The 13,481-nt window shown below is 42.2% G+C and overlaps 1 protein-coding gene across 1 annotated transcript in view; it reads left to right on the top strand.

Annotated features, from left to right (window-relative positions):
- The window catches only part of NSMCE2 (NSE2 (MMS21) homolog, SMC5-SMC6 complex SUMO ligase), a 129,062-nt gene that overhangs the window by 29,283 nt on the left and 86,298 nt on the right, over positions 1–13,481 (top strand). The gene's annotated exons all lie outside the window — the stretch shown is intronic.

Genomic DNA, 13,481 nt, shown 5'->3' with positions numbered 1-13,481 from the left:
GCTCATCAGCGGATGCCGCGGCCCAGAGGAGGCCCGAGCCCGCCGCCTCCGCTCGCCGCAGCCGCAAGGGGGCGCCATGGCCACGGCAGCGCAGGTACAGAGGCAGATCCACGCATGCAGAGAGGGTGCGTTTCACTTCTGCCTGATTCCTGAGGGCAGGAAGGCCCCGCAGAGGGACCTGCATAGGCTGGATCGATGGGACGAGGCCAACTGGATGAAGTTCAGCAAGCTCTAGTGCCAGGTCCTGCACTTCGGTCACTACAACCCCAGGCAATGCCACGGTCCTGTGGCAGAGTGGCTGGAAAGGATTTGAGGGCGCTGGTTGACAGCTGGCTGCACGTGGGCCAGCAGTGTGCCTGGGGGGCCAACAGCATCCTGGCTTGTATCAGCAATAGTGTGGCCAGCAGGAGCAGGGAGGTGATTGTCCTCGTGTACTCTGTGCTGGTGAGGTGCACCTGGAGTGTTCAGCTTTGGTTTCCCCACTACAAGACAGACACGAAGGCCTTGCAGTGTGTCCAGAGAAGGGCAGCGAAGCTGCGAGGGATCTGGAGCACAATCTTATGGGGAGTGGCTGAGGGAACTGGGATTGTTCAGTCATAGAAGAGGAGGCCCGTGGGAGACCTTATTACTCTCTACAACTCCATGAAAGCAGGCTGTGGCGAGGTGAGTCTCAGCCTCTTCTCCCTGGTGACAGTGGTGGGACAAGCAGGAAAGGCCTCAAGTTGCACCAGAGGATGTTCATGTTGAATGTTTCTTCTCAGAATGAGTGGTGAAGCATTGAAATATACTGCCCAGGGAAGTCTCTGGGGGTGTTCAACAACCGTGTAGATGTAGCACTGAGGGACGTGGTTTAGTGGCATGGTAATGATGGGCTGATAGTTGTACTAGGTGATGTTAGTGGTTTTTTCCAACCTTAATGATTCTGTGATTCATGAGGGGAAGTTTAAACTTGACATTAGGAAAAGTTTTTTGTGCTGTGTGTACAGTTGGGTACCAGAATGGGCTTCCTAGCACGGGGGTTGATCCCCCGTGGCTGTCAGTGTTCAGGAGGCATTGGGATACTGCCCACAGTAGTGTGCTTTGAGTTTTGGTTAGCTCTGAAGTGGTCACGTTGTGTTGGAGGAGCTCTGAATGACCCTTCCAACTGAACTGTTCTAATCTACCCCTGCCATACCCTATCCTATCTCAATGCTTGGAGAACTCATCTTTCAAAGTAACCCATTTTGATTCTGCTAATAGACGCTCGGGTATCAATTCTACAGGGACTTCTCTGGAGGAAGCAGAAGCATGTCCCTAATTTCCCTTCAAGAAATCTGTGCTTCAAAGCATTAAGGCATTGGAGCATGTCATGTTGTTTGTTTGTTAGTTTTCTTGCTCTTTTTGAAACGAAAGGAGGAGAGAAAAGCTATGCAGCCTTGCACTAGTTCTGTTCTGAGAAATGGCTGAATATTTTCTTTTGTAGGAAGGTTTTCTTTTAAGTTTTAAGCATCCTGAGTCAGATGCTTTGCTGAAAAATAACCATTCAAATAATCAAATATTACATGTTCAAAAGGAGCTGGAAAGTGTGTCTACATCAGCAAATGTTGAACAGCATACTCACTGTATGCCTTTACTCATGTAGCCTTTAAATATGTATTTCAACGTGCGTCACCATAGCTGCAGTCCTCCTAGCCTATACTTCTTAGGAATGGGACAGTTAAGAATTGTTCCCTTTTATTGGAAGTATTAATGATTCTTAAAGCTTTCCTAATAAAACATAGCATAGTCCTCACATCATTAGAGATTAATGGTGTATAACTGAAACATGGTAGGTTTATATTTTAATTGTAAACTGTTAACTAATTGATGTGTTGTTGAAACACTATAGTAAGAATTTTCAGTAATCTCATGTTAGGATTATAAAGATGGAGAGTATAAAGACCTGTCCCTTAACTAGCAAAGTGCTCAAACCCTGCTTACTTGACACGTGTTTGCTCACAGTCTTCAAGTTATGCATGGGCTGAAATGCTTGCTGAAGCAGCAGTAACGTGGGCCATGTAGGTCAATGATACACGCATGACTTTTATGTCATGCATCAAATTGCACTCTTGTAAAAATAAATAAATAAAAATCCTGGAAGGTTGATTTTCTTTTTTTTCTTTTTTCTTTTATTCCTCCCTCATTTAGTTCCTTTATATTGTGTCAGAGATCCTTGCTTGCTAAAACAAGCTCCTGTCCTGTTTGTTCATTCCTAAGACTTTAAATGTGCAGCTCCAAGACATTTAGCACATGTAAGGGTCTGTATGGATTATAAAGCCAGTGAGGGTTGATCTCAGCCTCTAGCCACACTTCTCCTATCTGTGGGCGCTACTTCACTGGGAATTTTCTGTGCTTTCCACTGGCAGTACACTGAGCAAACCTTTTGAGTGTAAAGAGAAACAAATGTGTATAATGTAAAACAATATATATGAAGTAGAACAAATATAAGAATTGTCCTGTAAATAGTAAAAGCCTGTGCTTTGTGCTGGAGGACAGCTGTATGCAATGCCTTCAGAACTGTACAGTTATTTACAGTTAGCTGTCAGAAACCAATTTCAAATTTACTTTTGGGAAACAAAGATACTGTTGCTGAATTTAGGGCAGCACCTGGAGGTAGTGTAGAAAGGGTTGGGTTTAAAATAGCCTCTGCTGGCTTGCTCCCTGGTGCCATCTGAACTCCTTGCCTGAGGGCATTCTGCGGGAAGCTGCAGCAGGTCATTGGGTTTCATAACCTGACTGCTTTTTGTATACTGCCTTAACAGTATTTGTCTCAAACTGGAAAACGAGCTTTATCTAATCACTCTGTGAGTTTGGCTGCTGTCATTTTATCAGATCTGTAGTTTCTTCAGGCAGCTGTGAATCTGGAAGTGGGTTATATTGTTTTACCTTCTAATCGCCTGCTTGTAGTCCATGTCCAACTGCAAGTTAGAAAGGTAAGGAGACAGCATCAGTTAAAATCCCAGATTTATTATTTCATTATGCATATGTTTAATTGACTGTCAAGCAGATACTGCACAAAAGAAGTATGTCATGTAAATGACAAATGGGGATATGGCTGCCTGTTCTTGAAAGCTGAGTTTTTGTTGGTTTGTACTGCAGTCGGTAGAATGCAGAAGGTGAAACATATCAGCATCTTCTGGTTGAATCAGCAGCCCGCTGAGTAAGAAATGAGCAATTGAATCGCAGTGTTTCCAACAATAGGCTGTGGGAAACCCTTGGTCTGTGGAAACTCCCTGTGCCACTGGATTTTCTTGTACCTGTGGAATGATTGGACTCCTACTGCTGCTGCCTTTTTGAGTTTTAACAAATATATTTTTAAAAAGTTACCTAAGGTTTGGGTCCTTTCCAAGCATAGTCAGGACAGTACTCATATTTTTCATGTAGCAACAGCAGCAAGGGAAAGACGGATGGGGCTGGAGTATGTCTTGCTGACTGCTTTATGTGTGGGAGTGCACCAGAGTGATTGGGACCCAGGCTGACTTAGCCATCTCAAGTGTTCCCTACCCTGGGAGAGCTCCCAGGTGCTCAGTGCCAGCATATTGTGCCTGCTCTCTCGTTGCTTTCTGGGTTAGAAAGGGTGTTGGCTGCGGGCTCCCACTGCTCACTCTTCTTTTCAGGCATTTGACTCTTTGAGGGGCTGCAAGAGCTGGGGTAAATTTTCTGAACTTCCCCGATTTCTCTAAGTGAATCACAAGATATTCTAGATCTGTCTAGAAAACAGGGAAGACTTAACTAGTTCTGCTAATGTAGCATTATTCCTGCCTCTCTTTTCTTCTACGCTCCCATCTCTCATCATCATCATCGTTAAATTTGGCAGGAAAGGAGAATCTGGCATTTTTTTGCCTTCTGCAAAGGAGAGGAGCATTGAGTTTGGTGGTGGCATTGCTAGCAAGGTTGACTTAGTTCTTCTTATTATAAGTTTCTGCTTTGCCAAACAAGCATTTGTTTTGCTTGTATTGTATTTTCCTTTTGCTAAATCTCAGTGCATATTTGAAATCTAAACCTGAGTGATGTGGAAGGAAAACATAAGAGATGTGTTTAAGAAAAGTTTTAAGGGTCATACTTAAGGAATGGCTGAGAACAGGAAGAGAAAGATAGAAAGGTAGAGGGTGTGGGCTTGGGAAGTCTTGAATTCGTGTAGAGGGATCACTAAGTGGCTGACTGAAAGAACACTCAGAAAGCTGTGGTATTAAGTTAGGGGAAAAAAGGGAGGAGGATGTTAGAAGCTTTGTTGATGCTTTGGTTTTATCCCTTCTTTCACAGGTTTCCCATGCTGTTTTAGGTCAGTGTCGTGTATATCAGCCTGTCAGCGGCTGCTGATGTATGTTATCTTTGCTTTGATTGCCCTTCATGGAAACCAATGTGAGCACATGAGCTCAGTTTGTTAATCAAGGATGGCTATGGTTTGAACATAGGAACTGAATTAAACATGTTGTTTTTTTGTGTTTTTGTTTCCCTGGCTTTTGTCTGTAAGGGAGCATACAGCTTCCATAGGTGTGAATCTTGCACAAGAGTTGAAGTCTGGGTGCTCCATTCAGCCCTATGTGACGTTATGTTTTTTCAAGTGTTCAGTCTTCCCTTGACAAAGAAAAGCAGTGTTTTGTCTCTACAAAATAGGCAGGAAGTACTCTCAACTCTTAACATTTGTTTTGTATTTTTGGTAATAGTTCCCTTTTAGAGCAGTAACTTCATTGCAGGGAATGGAGGAGATGCTTGCTCACTTTGTCCGTATTGTAGAGCAGATCACTTTGTATAGGGATCTGTGGTCTATATGGCCCAGAGCGTATAGGTTTTAATCCTGCAGAGCTTTAATTGCCTTCAGTGATGCAGGCTGTCTTCCTTCCGAGAAGCAGCTTCTAATTGATTTAAGTACATGTGTAGAAAAGGAAAGAATCTTATGTAAAACTGTACTGTATGGGAAAGTCCGTGGGCTTTGTTTGACACAGAAACTGTTCAGAAGAATTCTGATTAGGACTCTTAGGACATAATAATTTTCTAATGACTAGGGCAGTCCTCTCTAGTCTGAGCAAAATGATAGAGATTTGAAAGTATCATCAGTGACACCAGCTGCCTATTAACAGGCTGGGCATCACATTGTTGCTTTGTCTTCTGTAGGGCTAAGTAAGAGGATGACTATGAAACCCTCATATATATATAGATACAGATATTTATAAGTTAATTCAGGACTCTAATGCACTGCACAGTGCTCAGCCATGTGATAGCCACTGAAGTGCTGCCACTGAGACTTTTTTTGACACTAAACTTCCTAGGACCTCTCTGGATTTGACAGAGGCTCAAGAAGCAGCCTGGTTTGACACCGATGCTTTCTTAATGAGCACCTTGCTTTTCTTTTTCTTCTTGCTGCACTGTCATGATGACAGCACATTTTAGGGCAAATGCCACAGGTGATGTCTGTATCTGTAACTGTGACCTTTACTATTCCAGCTGACTTAAGAGCGTTTGTGCTGTTTGAAACATGCAGTGCATCAATGTTTCTTAATTCACAAATATTATATGCTTGTCCTGACAATTTTGAGTTGCTCATTTCCTCCAAAAAGTCCTGTGCTGCACAGATGCTGCTGAGAAAGATGTCTCTGAAGTCTGATCCCATGGAAAAAGCTTTACTGAAATGGAGAAATCTTCTTTGGGCTGGTAGGAAAAGTAAAAAGAGCTCTTGCAGTCCTTCTCTATGTTTATTGTGACTGTCATTGTAGAAGCCAATGAATCTGTCTTGAAGTTCACTTGTAGTATACTGAACTGCACCATCGACAGCAACAGGTCAATCCTCTGGTGAAAAATGCTTTTCTCCCATCAAGCAAATAGATTTCTGGGGAATTTCTTTCAAATTTCTTACAAAATCTTTTATAACACTGGATGGCCATTATTTTGGTACACTGGACGCTAATTAAAATTGTTCTTTGCTGCTGCTTGTTGACTTGCTATCTACTAAGGAAGCCATTTCAGTCTATCTTATGGAAGCTTATAGACGTTTATAGAAGAAACTAAGAGCATTGTGCCAAATCCTTCTCATGACTCAGACAGGCCAACAAGAAGGAAACAGTATGTGACTGTAGTTGTGCCTCCGCATAGGTATAATGCTGTAAGGCTTAATGAATCTTTTGCAGACACACTTAATCCTGGCACTTCATGGCTTTGGAATTCTTTATCATTTTTAAGTTTATTCTTTGCAATTCCTTTGATGTAGTTTTATAATCAATAGCGCAGTGCTTGTAGTCTCCAAACAGCGGTTCAGACAGTATTGCCCTATTGTAGCTGTGTACTTAATTCCTGCAGAAACTGGGACAAACATGCATTTCAACACATTCCTAGTGTTTACTTTTTAATATTTGCTTTACCTTTTGTGTCTCTCTCTATGTGTTGGGCTAAGCATTTGATAGAAGCCGATTTTTTATTTCCCAAGAGTTGGTAATTCATGTGTATAGTTCATTACAATATTACACTGAGAGTCCACATTTAATAAGCCGCAGTAGAAATACTTGTCTAGTAAGCAGTATATAAAGCAGTAGGAGTAGTGTTCTTTGATTTATGTGGGTTATACAGCACATCTTCAGTAGTGCCTCGTAACAAGCATAAAAATATGCCCTGCTTTTTGGAGTCTTAACCCTGGAAGCCCTTGTGCATGAACATCTGTATGTTTGACTTCTCTGTGGTGACATTTGTCAAGCTAAACATGTTCTTAAATATTTGCAGTGTCAACTCTGTATTGTTGAAATGTGTCTTGGCTTTGTGGGTAGGGGTGAAGCAGCAGGGTCAAAGCTGGTTGCAGAGTGAGGATTTGGGTGAAAAGAAGTGCTCCTCACGTGGAGCTGGGACCTCTGTAGATGGGGTAGCAGCAGAGAGAGTGGTTAGAACAAATCTGCAAAAGAAATCCTCAGGACTCCATCTTAATTTGAAATCTATATTTGCCATGATGGGCAGTGGTTTTGTCCTGTAGGTAGCAAACTAGCCTGGGATGAAGGAAGGCTGGATACTGTTTTCAGGTCTGCTGAGAGCTTATGTGGTTGACCATGACAAATTGCTTTGCTCTGTGCCATGGGCTACGGTCCTGTGTTCATTAATGCCACTTTTGTGCAGTACCAAACTACCTGGTAGTGAGTTTTCATCAAGTAAGGCAGATCCCAAGATACCACGCTCTGCTGGCTGCGTGCTCCTTGCAGAAGGACGGACGCTACCTGGTGGGCATAATTCAGTGCAAAATTAGAATTGGCAGAGTGAGTTGTGCTTCATCAGTGCATCAAGCAGCTGTGGTGTTTTTGATCTTGTTCTACACATACTGAAACTGGATTTACTATCTAGCCCAACCACGATCTCTGTTTCCACATCTGTGAAATGTGAACGGTATCTCAGTCTGTAAAGAGGGCTTTTTTTTTTTTCTATCTGAAGATTTCAAAGCAATTTGTGTTTTGCTTTGTTATGATTTTATTTTAACGCTAGGGATTATAATTGGCAGTCTGAACTGTTTCTGGGATTCCAGAGGGTCAGAACAGAGAACAACTGAAAGTCCCTGTGGTTTGAATCCCTGCTTTTCTAGGCAGTGTCTGTGTTTCAGAGGTAACATGAGTTAATGCTGTCTGGCTGAGCTTACTCTAGTGGAGGGAGATAAAATTATGAAATGTTCTATTGGGTAGGTGTTGAGGTAGACAGCCAGTGCAAATTAAAAGGCCATCTTCATCTCCCATCAGGGATTATTATTTTTTGTTGTTGATGAAACCTATTGCTGGAAACAGTGGAGCCGTAGCTTCGGTTGATCAGCAGTGAAAACAGTCTTTCAAATTAACCACCTCATCTAGAAAGCTCCTGCTGACAGCACAAGGATTTAAATGCTGGGGCCACTGTTGAGGGGAATGCTAAGGGCTGAATGATTCCCAGCAGTGGGGGGTTTTGACTTGAAATTAATTTCTCCTGTTAATTGAACACACCCAATTTGATCAATGTCTTTGGGGAGACAAGTTTGGAATGTTTTCCATAAGATGTCTCTCTCCAAATGTTCAGTATTGTTTTAATTAGTATAATTGTTTCCAGATAGTTTGTGCGTATTTTAATATTCCTCCTCCGAAGTTTAAATGTTAGACGACTCATTTAAAAACATGTGCTCTCTCCTCGTATGTTTTCCTGACCTTATCAATAAAAGTATTAAGTTTCACAGATCTTCCCTCTGCTAAATTCTTAGCAGCTTTATGATAAATCACAGATGAAGTGTTGCTTACAGCATTAATAAATCACACTTTTTTTTGGTGCTGATACTACCATGAATGGTTTTGTTTTTGTTAAAGAATGTCACTTAGATCTGTTAGAATTTGTTACTCTCGTTTGTAGCTTCCTCATAGCTTATGTTATTAGGGAGTTTGGTGAGTTATCCAATGCCGCACATCAGCAGGAGTGTGCATGTAAGATACTACATGTAGTTCACAGAATCACCAAGGTTGGAAAACACCTACAAGATCATTCAGTCCAACCATCTGCCTGGCACGCGTAGCTCTCACTGAGCCATGTCCCTCATCACAGCATCCAAACGTTCCTTGAACACCTCCAGGGTTGGTGACTCCGCCACCTCCCTGGGCAGCCCATTGCAGTGCCTGACCACTCTTTCAGAGAAATGGTTCAGAATGTACTGCATTCCTGTGACTTCGTAATATGCATTGTATTGAATGTTTATCCCTTAGAGAACTGCATATTTAACGCCTTTGCTACAATGGGAAGAACGGAAGGTTTGTGGAGCATTTTGTTGTTCTCTTTAGTGTTGGGAGGTTAAAAGCAGCTTTGTGTGGTTGCTTTATTTCACTAAATGATGACTTTCTCAGGATTTTCAGCGCTTGCGCTCAGCCTGTTCTGCAAATGTTGAATTGTCTTTCTTTCTCACCTTTCTCTTTACTCCTGTCGATGAGAGTTAGTGTTTGGAAAGGAAAAAAAGAAAGAGCATGACTTCTTTGTGGTTTGCTGCAGTATGCAACTCTGCCTACTTTAATGCCTATTAAAATTAGAAATATATAGTGCTTAAAAGTGTATATACATGTAATTATCTTTCCAGCTTGAGATAGATAGGTTTTAGAGAAGACCCAAATCCTGCCAGAAATCAATACCAGATGGCACAGTATCTCCCAAGTGTGGCCCTGCTGTTGATAACCTACTGTGGGTTACAAACACTACGCTTGATAATAAAGGTTGGCAAGCTGAACTAATTTCTGGGCTCTCATCTTATTTAGCTAAGTACATAACCTGAGCTGAAGCATTTGTTTTATCCTTAGATTTGTGCATTAATGCTTAAGGATGTTTTAAAAGGCACTGTGCTCAAAACTTCCATGTAAAATGTAATGTTCACATTAATGCTAACACACATTGCATCTGATAAATTCCGGAAACACACAGAAATGAATGTGATGTTACTGTTAATTCTGACTTTTTCTTTCCCCAAATGTTTGTGCCTTACTGCATTGCCACTGCTTCAGTGTGAATATTTCACAGCGTTCGTTCAACTAGATGCTCATCCTTTGTTCAAAGCTGTTACTATGCTGTTTTTTCCCCAGCAATCTGTTGTGTGCCTTCTGTGTAGAGCACGGTGAGTTTACAAGGGTTTCTGGAAAGATGGCAGCTCTTGCAGGGCAATCTCACAGGGTGTGGTTTTGTGGTGTGTGGTAATTGTTGTAATGGTGATGTGTGGGCTGTGAATGAAATATTTCTCCATAGATATTTTTATGCTTACTTGAAAGTGATTAAGGGATACAGGTAAAGGCCAGCCTGTGCTAGGGGCAGTTTGGTCCAGTTCAGTAAATCGGTATTGAAACACAGGGTTTCTGGACTCAGCTATTAAAATCCCTGCTGCACCACCTTTACGCTCCCTAAAAAAACCCCACCTTTGCCATCACTGTTAAACTCTACTGAAGGAGTCACAGCCCTCCTCCTCACCGCCTCTTTACCCAGGAGTCATAGAATCACCTAGGTTAGAACAGACCTTCAGTATCACCAAGCGCAGCCATCATCCCATCACTAAACCATGTGTAAACCGTGACCCTTAGTGCCATCTCCCATATATCTCTGAGAACCTCCAGGGACACAGACTCCACCACTTCCCCGGGTATCCCATTCCAATGCTTGAACACCTCGGTGAAGAAATCCTTACCAGTGTCCAAGCTAAACCTGCTCTGGTGCAACTTGAGAGCATTACAGCATTACGTCCTGTCCCTTGACACCTGAGAAAAGAGTCCAACACCCTTCTTGCAGCAACATCCTTTCAGGTAGTTGTAGATTGCTGACCTCTCCCCTCAGCCTCCTCTGTACTAAAAAACCTCAGTTTCCTCAGCTGCTTCTCATAATTTTTGCTTCCTGATCCCTTCACCAGCTTTACTACTGCTGTCTGCACAAGCAGCTTGAGTCTGCACTCAAGCAACTCATCATCGTTCTTATAGTGAGGAACCCAAAACTGAACGCAGTATTGGAGGTGTGGTCTCCGTGAGTACAGATGAACAAACCCTTCCCATGTCCTGCTTCCATGCTATTTCTGATGCAGGCCAAGATGCTACCGACCTTCTTGGCCACCTGTGCACACTGCTGGCTCATGTTCAGCCAGCTGTCGAGCTGTACACCAGGTCTGTTTCTGCTGGGCAACTTTCCAGCCACTCTGCCCCACGTGTGTGCTGTTATGTCCCAAGTGCAGTACCCGATATAAAGACTTGTTGAATGTTACGTGATTGGACGTGGCATATTGATTATATTTGTTCTGTTGGGCAACTGCACTTCCTCTCTCCCTGCTTCCCCCCTTACAGCCTGAGGATTTAGAATCCTTTTCTTGTCCTCTTCTTTCAGCCAAAACTGGAGCTGGCTGTTACTAATCTGATGGCATGCGCTTGGAGAAGGCTTACAGAAGCATTGGCTCTTCCCCACCCACAGCAATGCATGATATCGCCTGGCAGACAAAATCCAACAGAACTGTAGAGATCCTGTTGAGCAACGTCTTACAAGAATCTGACCTACTAGTCAGATTTGCACAGTACTGTCCTTGTCAATTATAGCGATGTATACCTCTGCTAACGCTGTGTGAGTTAATTAGTCCTGAAGGTAACTAGTCATCCTCTTTAATCTACCAGTTAAGTTTGCATATGCCTAGCCTCCTTCATCAGTCAGTCTTAAAAAGATATATACAGACAGATGCCATCAACCAGCTTTATACGCACAGCATAGAAAACTATAGTTTTAAAGTGTATTAGTGCCCCATATGAGCCACAGTACTCATAAGTACTTTAAAGCGTTCTTTTCAGTGCTTTTAAGTCCGTTAATTTGTTAATAGAAGAACAATTTCTTATGGTAAGTAGAAAATCCAGATAAAGTAAAAAGCACCCAGAGGATCACAGGTATGGCTTTACTTCTGTTCGAAGAGAAACTGTCAATTATTTCAGATAAGAGATGACTATAATAGCATTATGTACAGCCACAGATGGAACAGAAATGCTTATTCATTATGTGTCACATAAAAACAAAGGGCCCTTTAATGAAATTATCTAGCAGCAGCTTTTAAACCAGAAGAGGAAGTAACATTTTACACAGTGAATAATTAAATTGTGGAATTAATTACCACAGGATGTTATGGAGACCAGAAGCATCAAAGGGTTCAAAAATCCACTGGGCAAATTCATGGAAGAAAGAACCACTCACAGCCATTAGATACAAACACAGTCACAGACCTGAGAAACCCCTAATGTGCAGGTTGCAAGGAGTAGGGGAAATATATGTTGGGGAACAGCTGGATATCTTTTTATTCGTCACTCTTGTTATACTCCTTCTCCAGGTTTTTGCAGCTGCCTGTGTTAATGATGAGAATGTGCTAGGTAGATCTTTGGTCTGATGCACTACTCACATCTTTCAGCAATAAAAATCAAACTATGTAAAAAATACAGAACATACATGCACTACCACATCCTGAAATTGATGTTGGCTGGCTGGCTGCTTGGTTTTAGAGGAATAACATTTCACAGAATCACAGAATCACCCGGGTTGGAAGGGACCCCAAGGATCATGTAGTTCCAACCCCCCTGCCTGGCAGGGCCACCAAACATACACATTCAGATCAGGTTGCCCAGGACCCCGTCCAACCTGGCCTTAAACACGTCCAAGGACGGGGCATCCACAACCTCCCTGGGCAGCCCGTTCCAGGGCCTAACCACACTCCTTGTAAAGAACTTCCCCCTAACATCCAACCTAAATCTTCCCTCCTTCATTTGCACTATTTCAAGCCTATTTGAGAACATAGTTCTATCTAAAAATTACCTTTCGCCTCCAAAATTGTAATAAATAGAACATTTTCAGGGTATCTAGTAATTTATCTTTGTGTTCTTGCTCTTACATTTGATGATTTAAAAAATGAGTAAATGAACATCTCCTGCTCAGGGCATTGTTACAAAATTGAAAATTTCTTAATCTGAAAGCTCACTGCAAATCCGTGTCATATAAAACTACACAAACCATTTAATAATTAGGTAACAGCAGATAAAATCCTCCTTGAAGTTAGCATAGCTACACCCACTTGGACCAAAGGAAAGAGAAGCCTTCAGCTAGATCCTTGTCATGTAGCCAGTTTTCTCCCTTAATGCCCAAGAAAAACTTAATAACTTGTTCAAAGTATTGAATCAGGTATGTAGCGCTGATGAGAGAAGATGAACTACAGCCCTGGGTGAGTGTCTTACGGGGCCACTTAGACGTGATGGAATTCCAACTTCAGTACCTGCTCTGATTTCAGGCGCACCACATGGGATGAAATGTTTTCCTGAGCAGTTAGGATCCATACAGTGTAGGTTTTCTACTTATTTTAATAGATGACAATCTGAAAGTTTTAAGAACACTGATATTCTTGGATCAGTGAACATAAAAATGCCTTTTATATACTTATTAGCAGTGTTATACACTAGAAAGATGGTCCAACCAGGATTATATATGTGATCAACAAAGTTCTGGCATGGTGGCATTTTACAGAAGAAAACTGGGAGCCCACAAAGCATGTTATTTGTTTGTTTGTTTGTTTTTTAAAAGAAAGTATTAAGTTGACTTTCAGAAAAAAATGTGTTTTTATACCTTTTCATTTGCTGAGAAAAGCTTGGGTCCACCATTTTGTGACTGTTTTGCAAGTAGCTTTTGCCTCCCTGCAAACTCCAGTTTCTCTGTGTCAGCCTGACCTCACTGCCAGGGAAGGTTCTGGAACAGATCATCTTGAGTGACATCACACAGCATGTGCAGGACGACCAGGGAATCAAGCTCAGCCAGTATAGGTAACGAAAAGCAGATCCTGTTTGACCAACCTCATCTCCTTCTATGATTGAGTGACCATCCGGGTGGATGAGGGAAAGGCTGTTGATGTGGTCTACCTAGACTCCAGCAAAGGCGAGGTGAGAATCAGCTTCTTCTCTCACATAACTAGCAATAGGACTAGTGAGAATGGCTTGAAGTTGTGCCAGGGG

This window comes from Lagopus muta, chromosome 3, assembly GCF_023343835.1.
Source record: "Lagopus muta isolate bLagMut1 chromosome 3, bLagMut1 primary, whole genome shotgun sequence".
Taxonomy (NCBI): domain Eukaryota; kingdom Metazoa; phylum Chordata; class Aves; order Galliformes; family Phasianidae; genus Lagopus; species Lagopus muta.
This window is presented reverse-complemented; position numbering and strand designations above follow the sequence as displayed.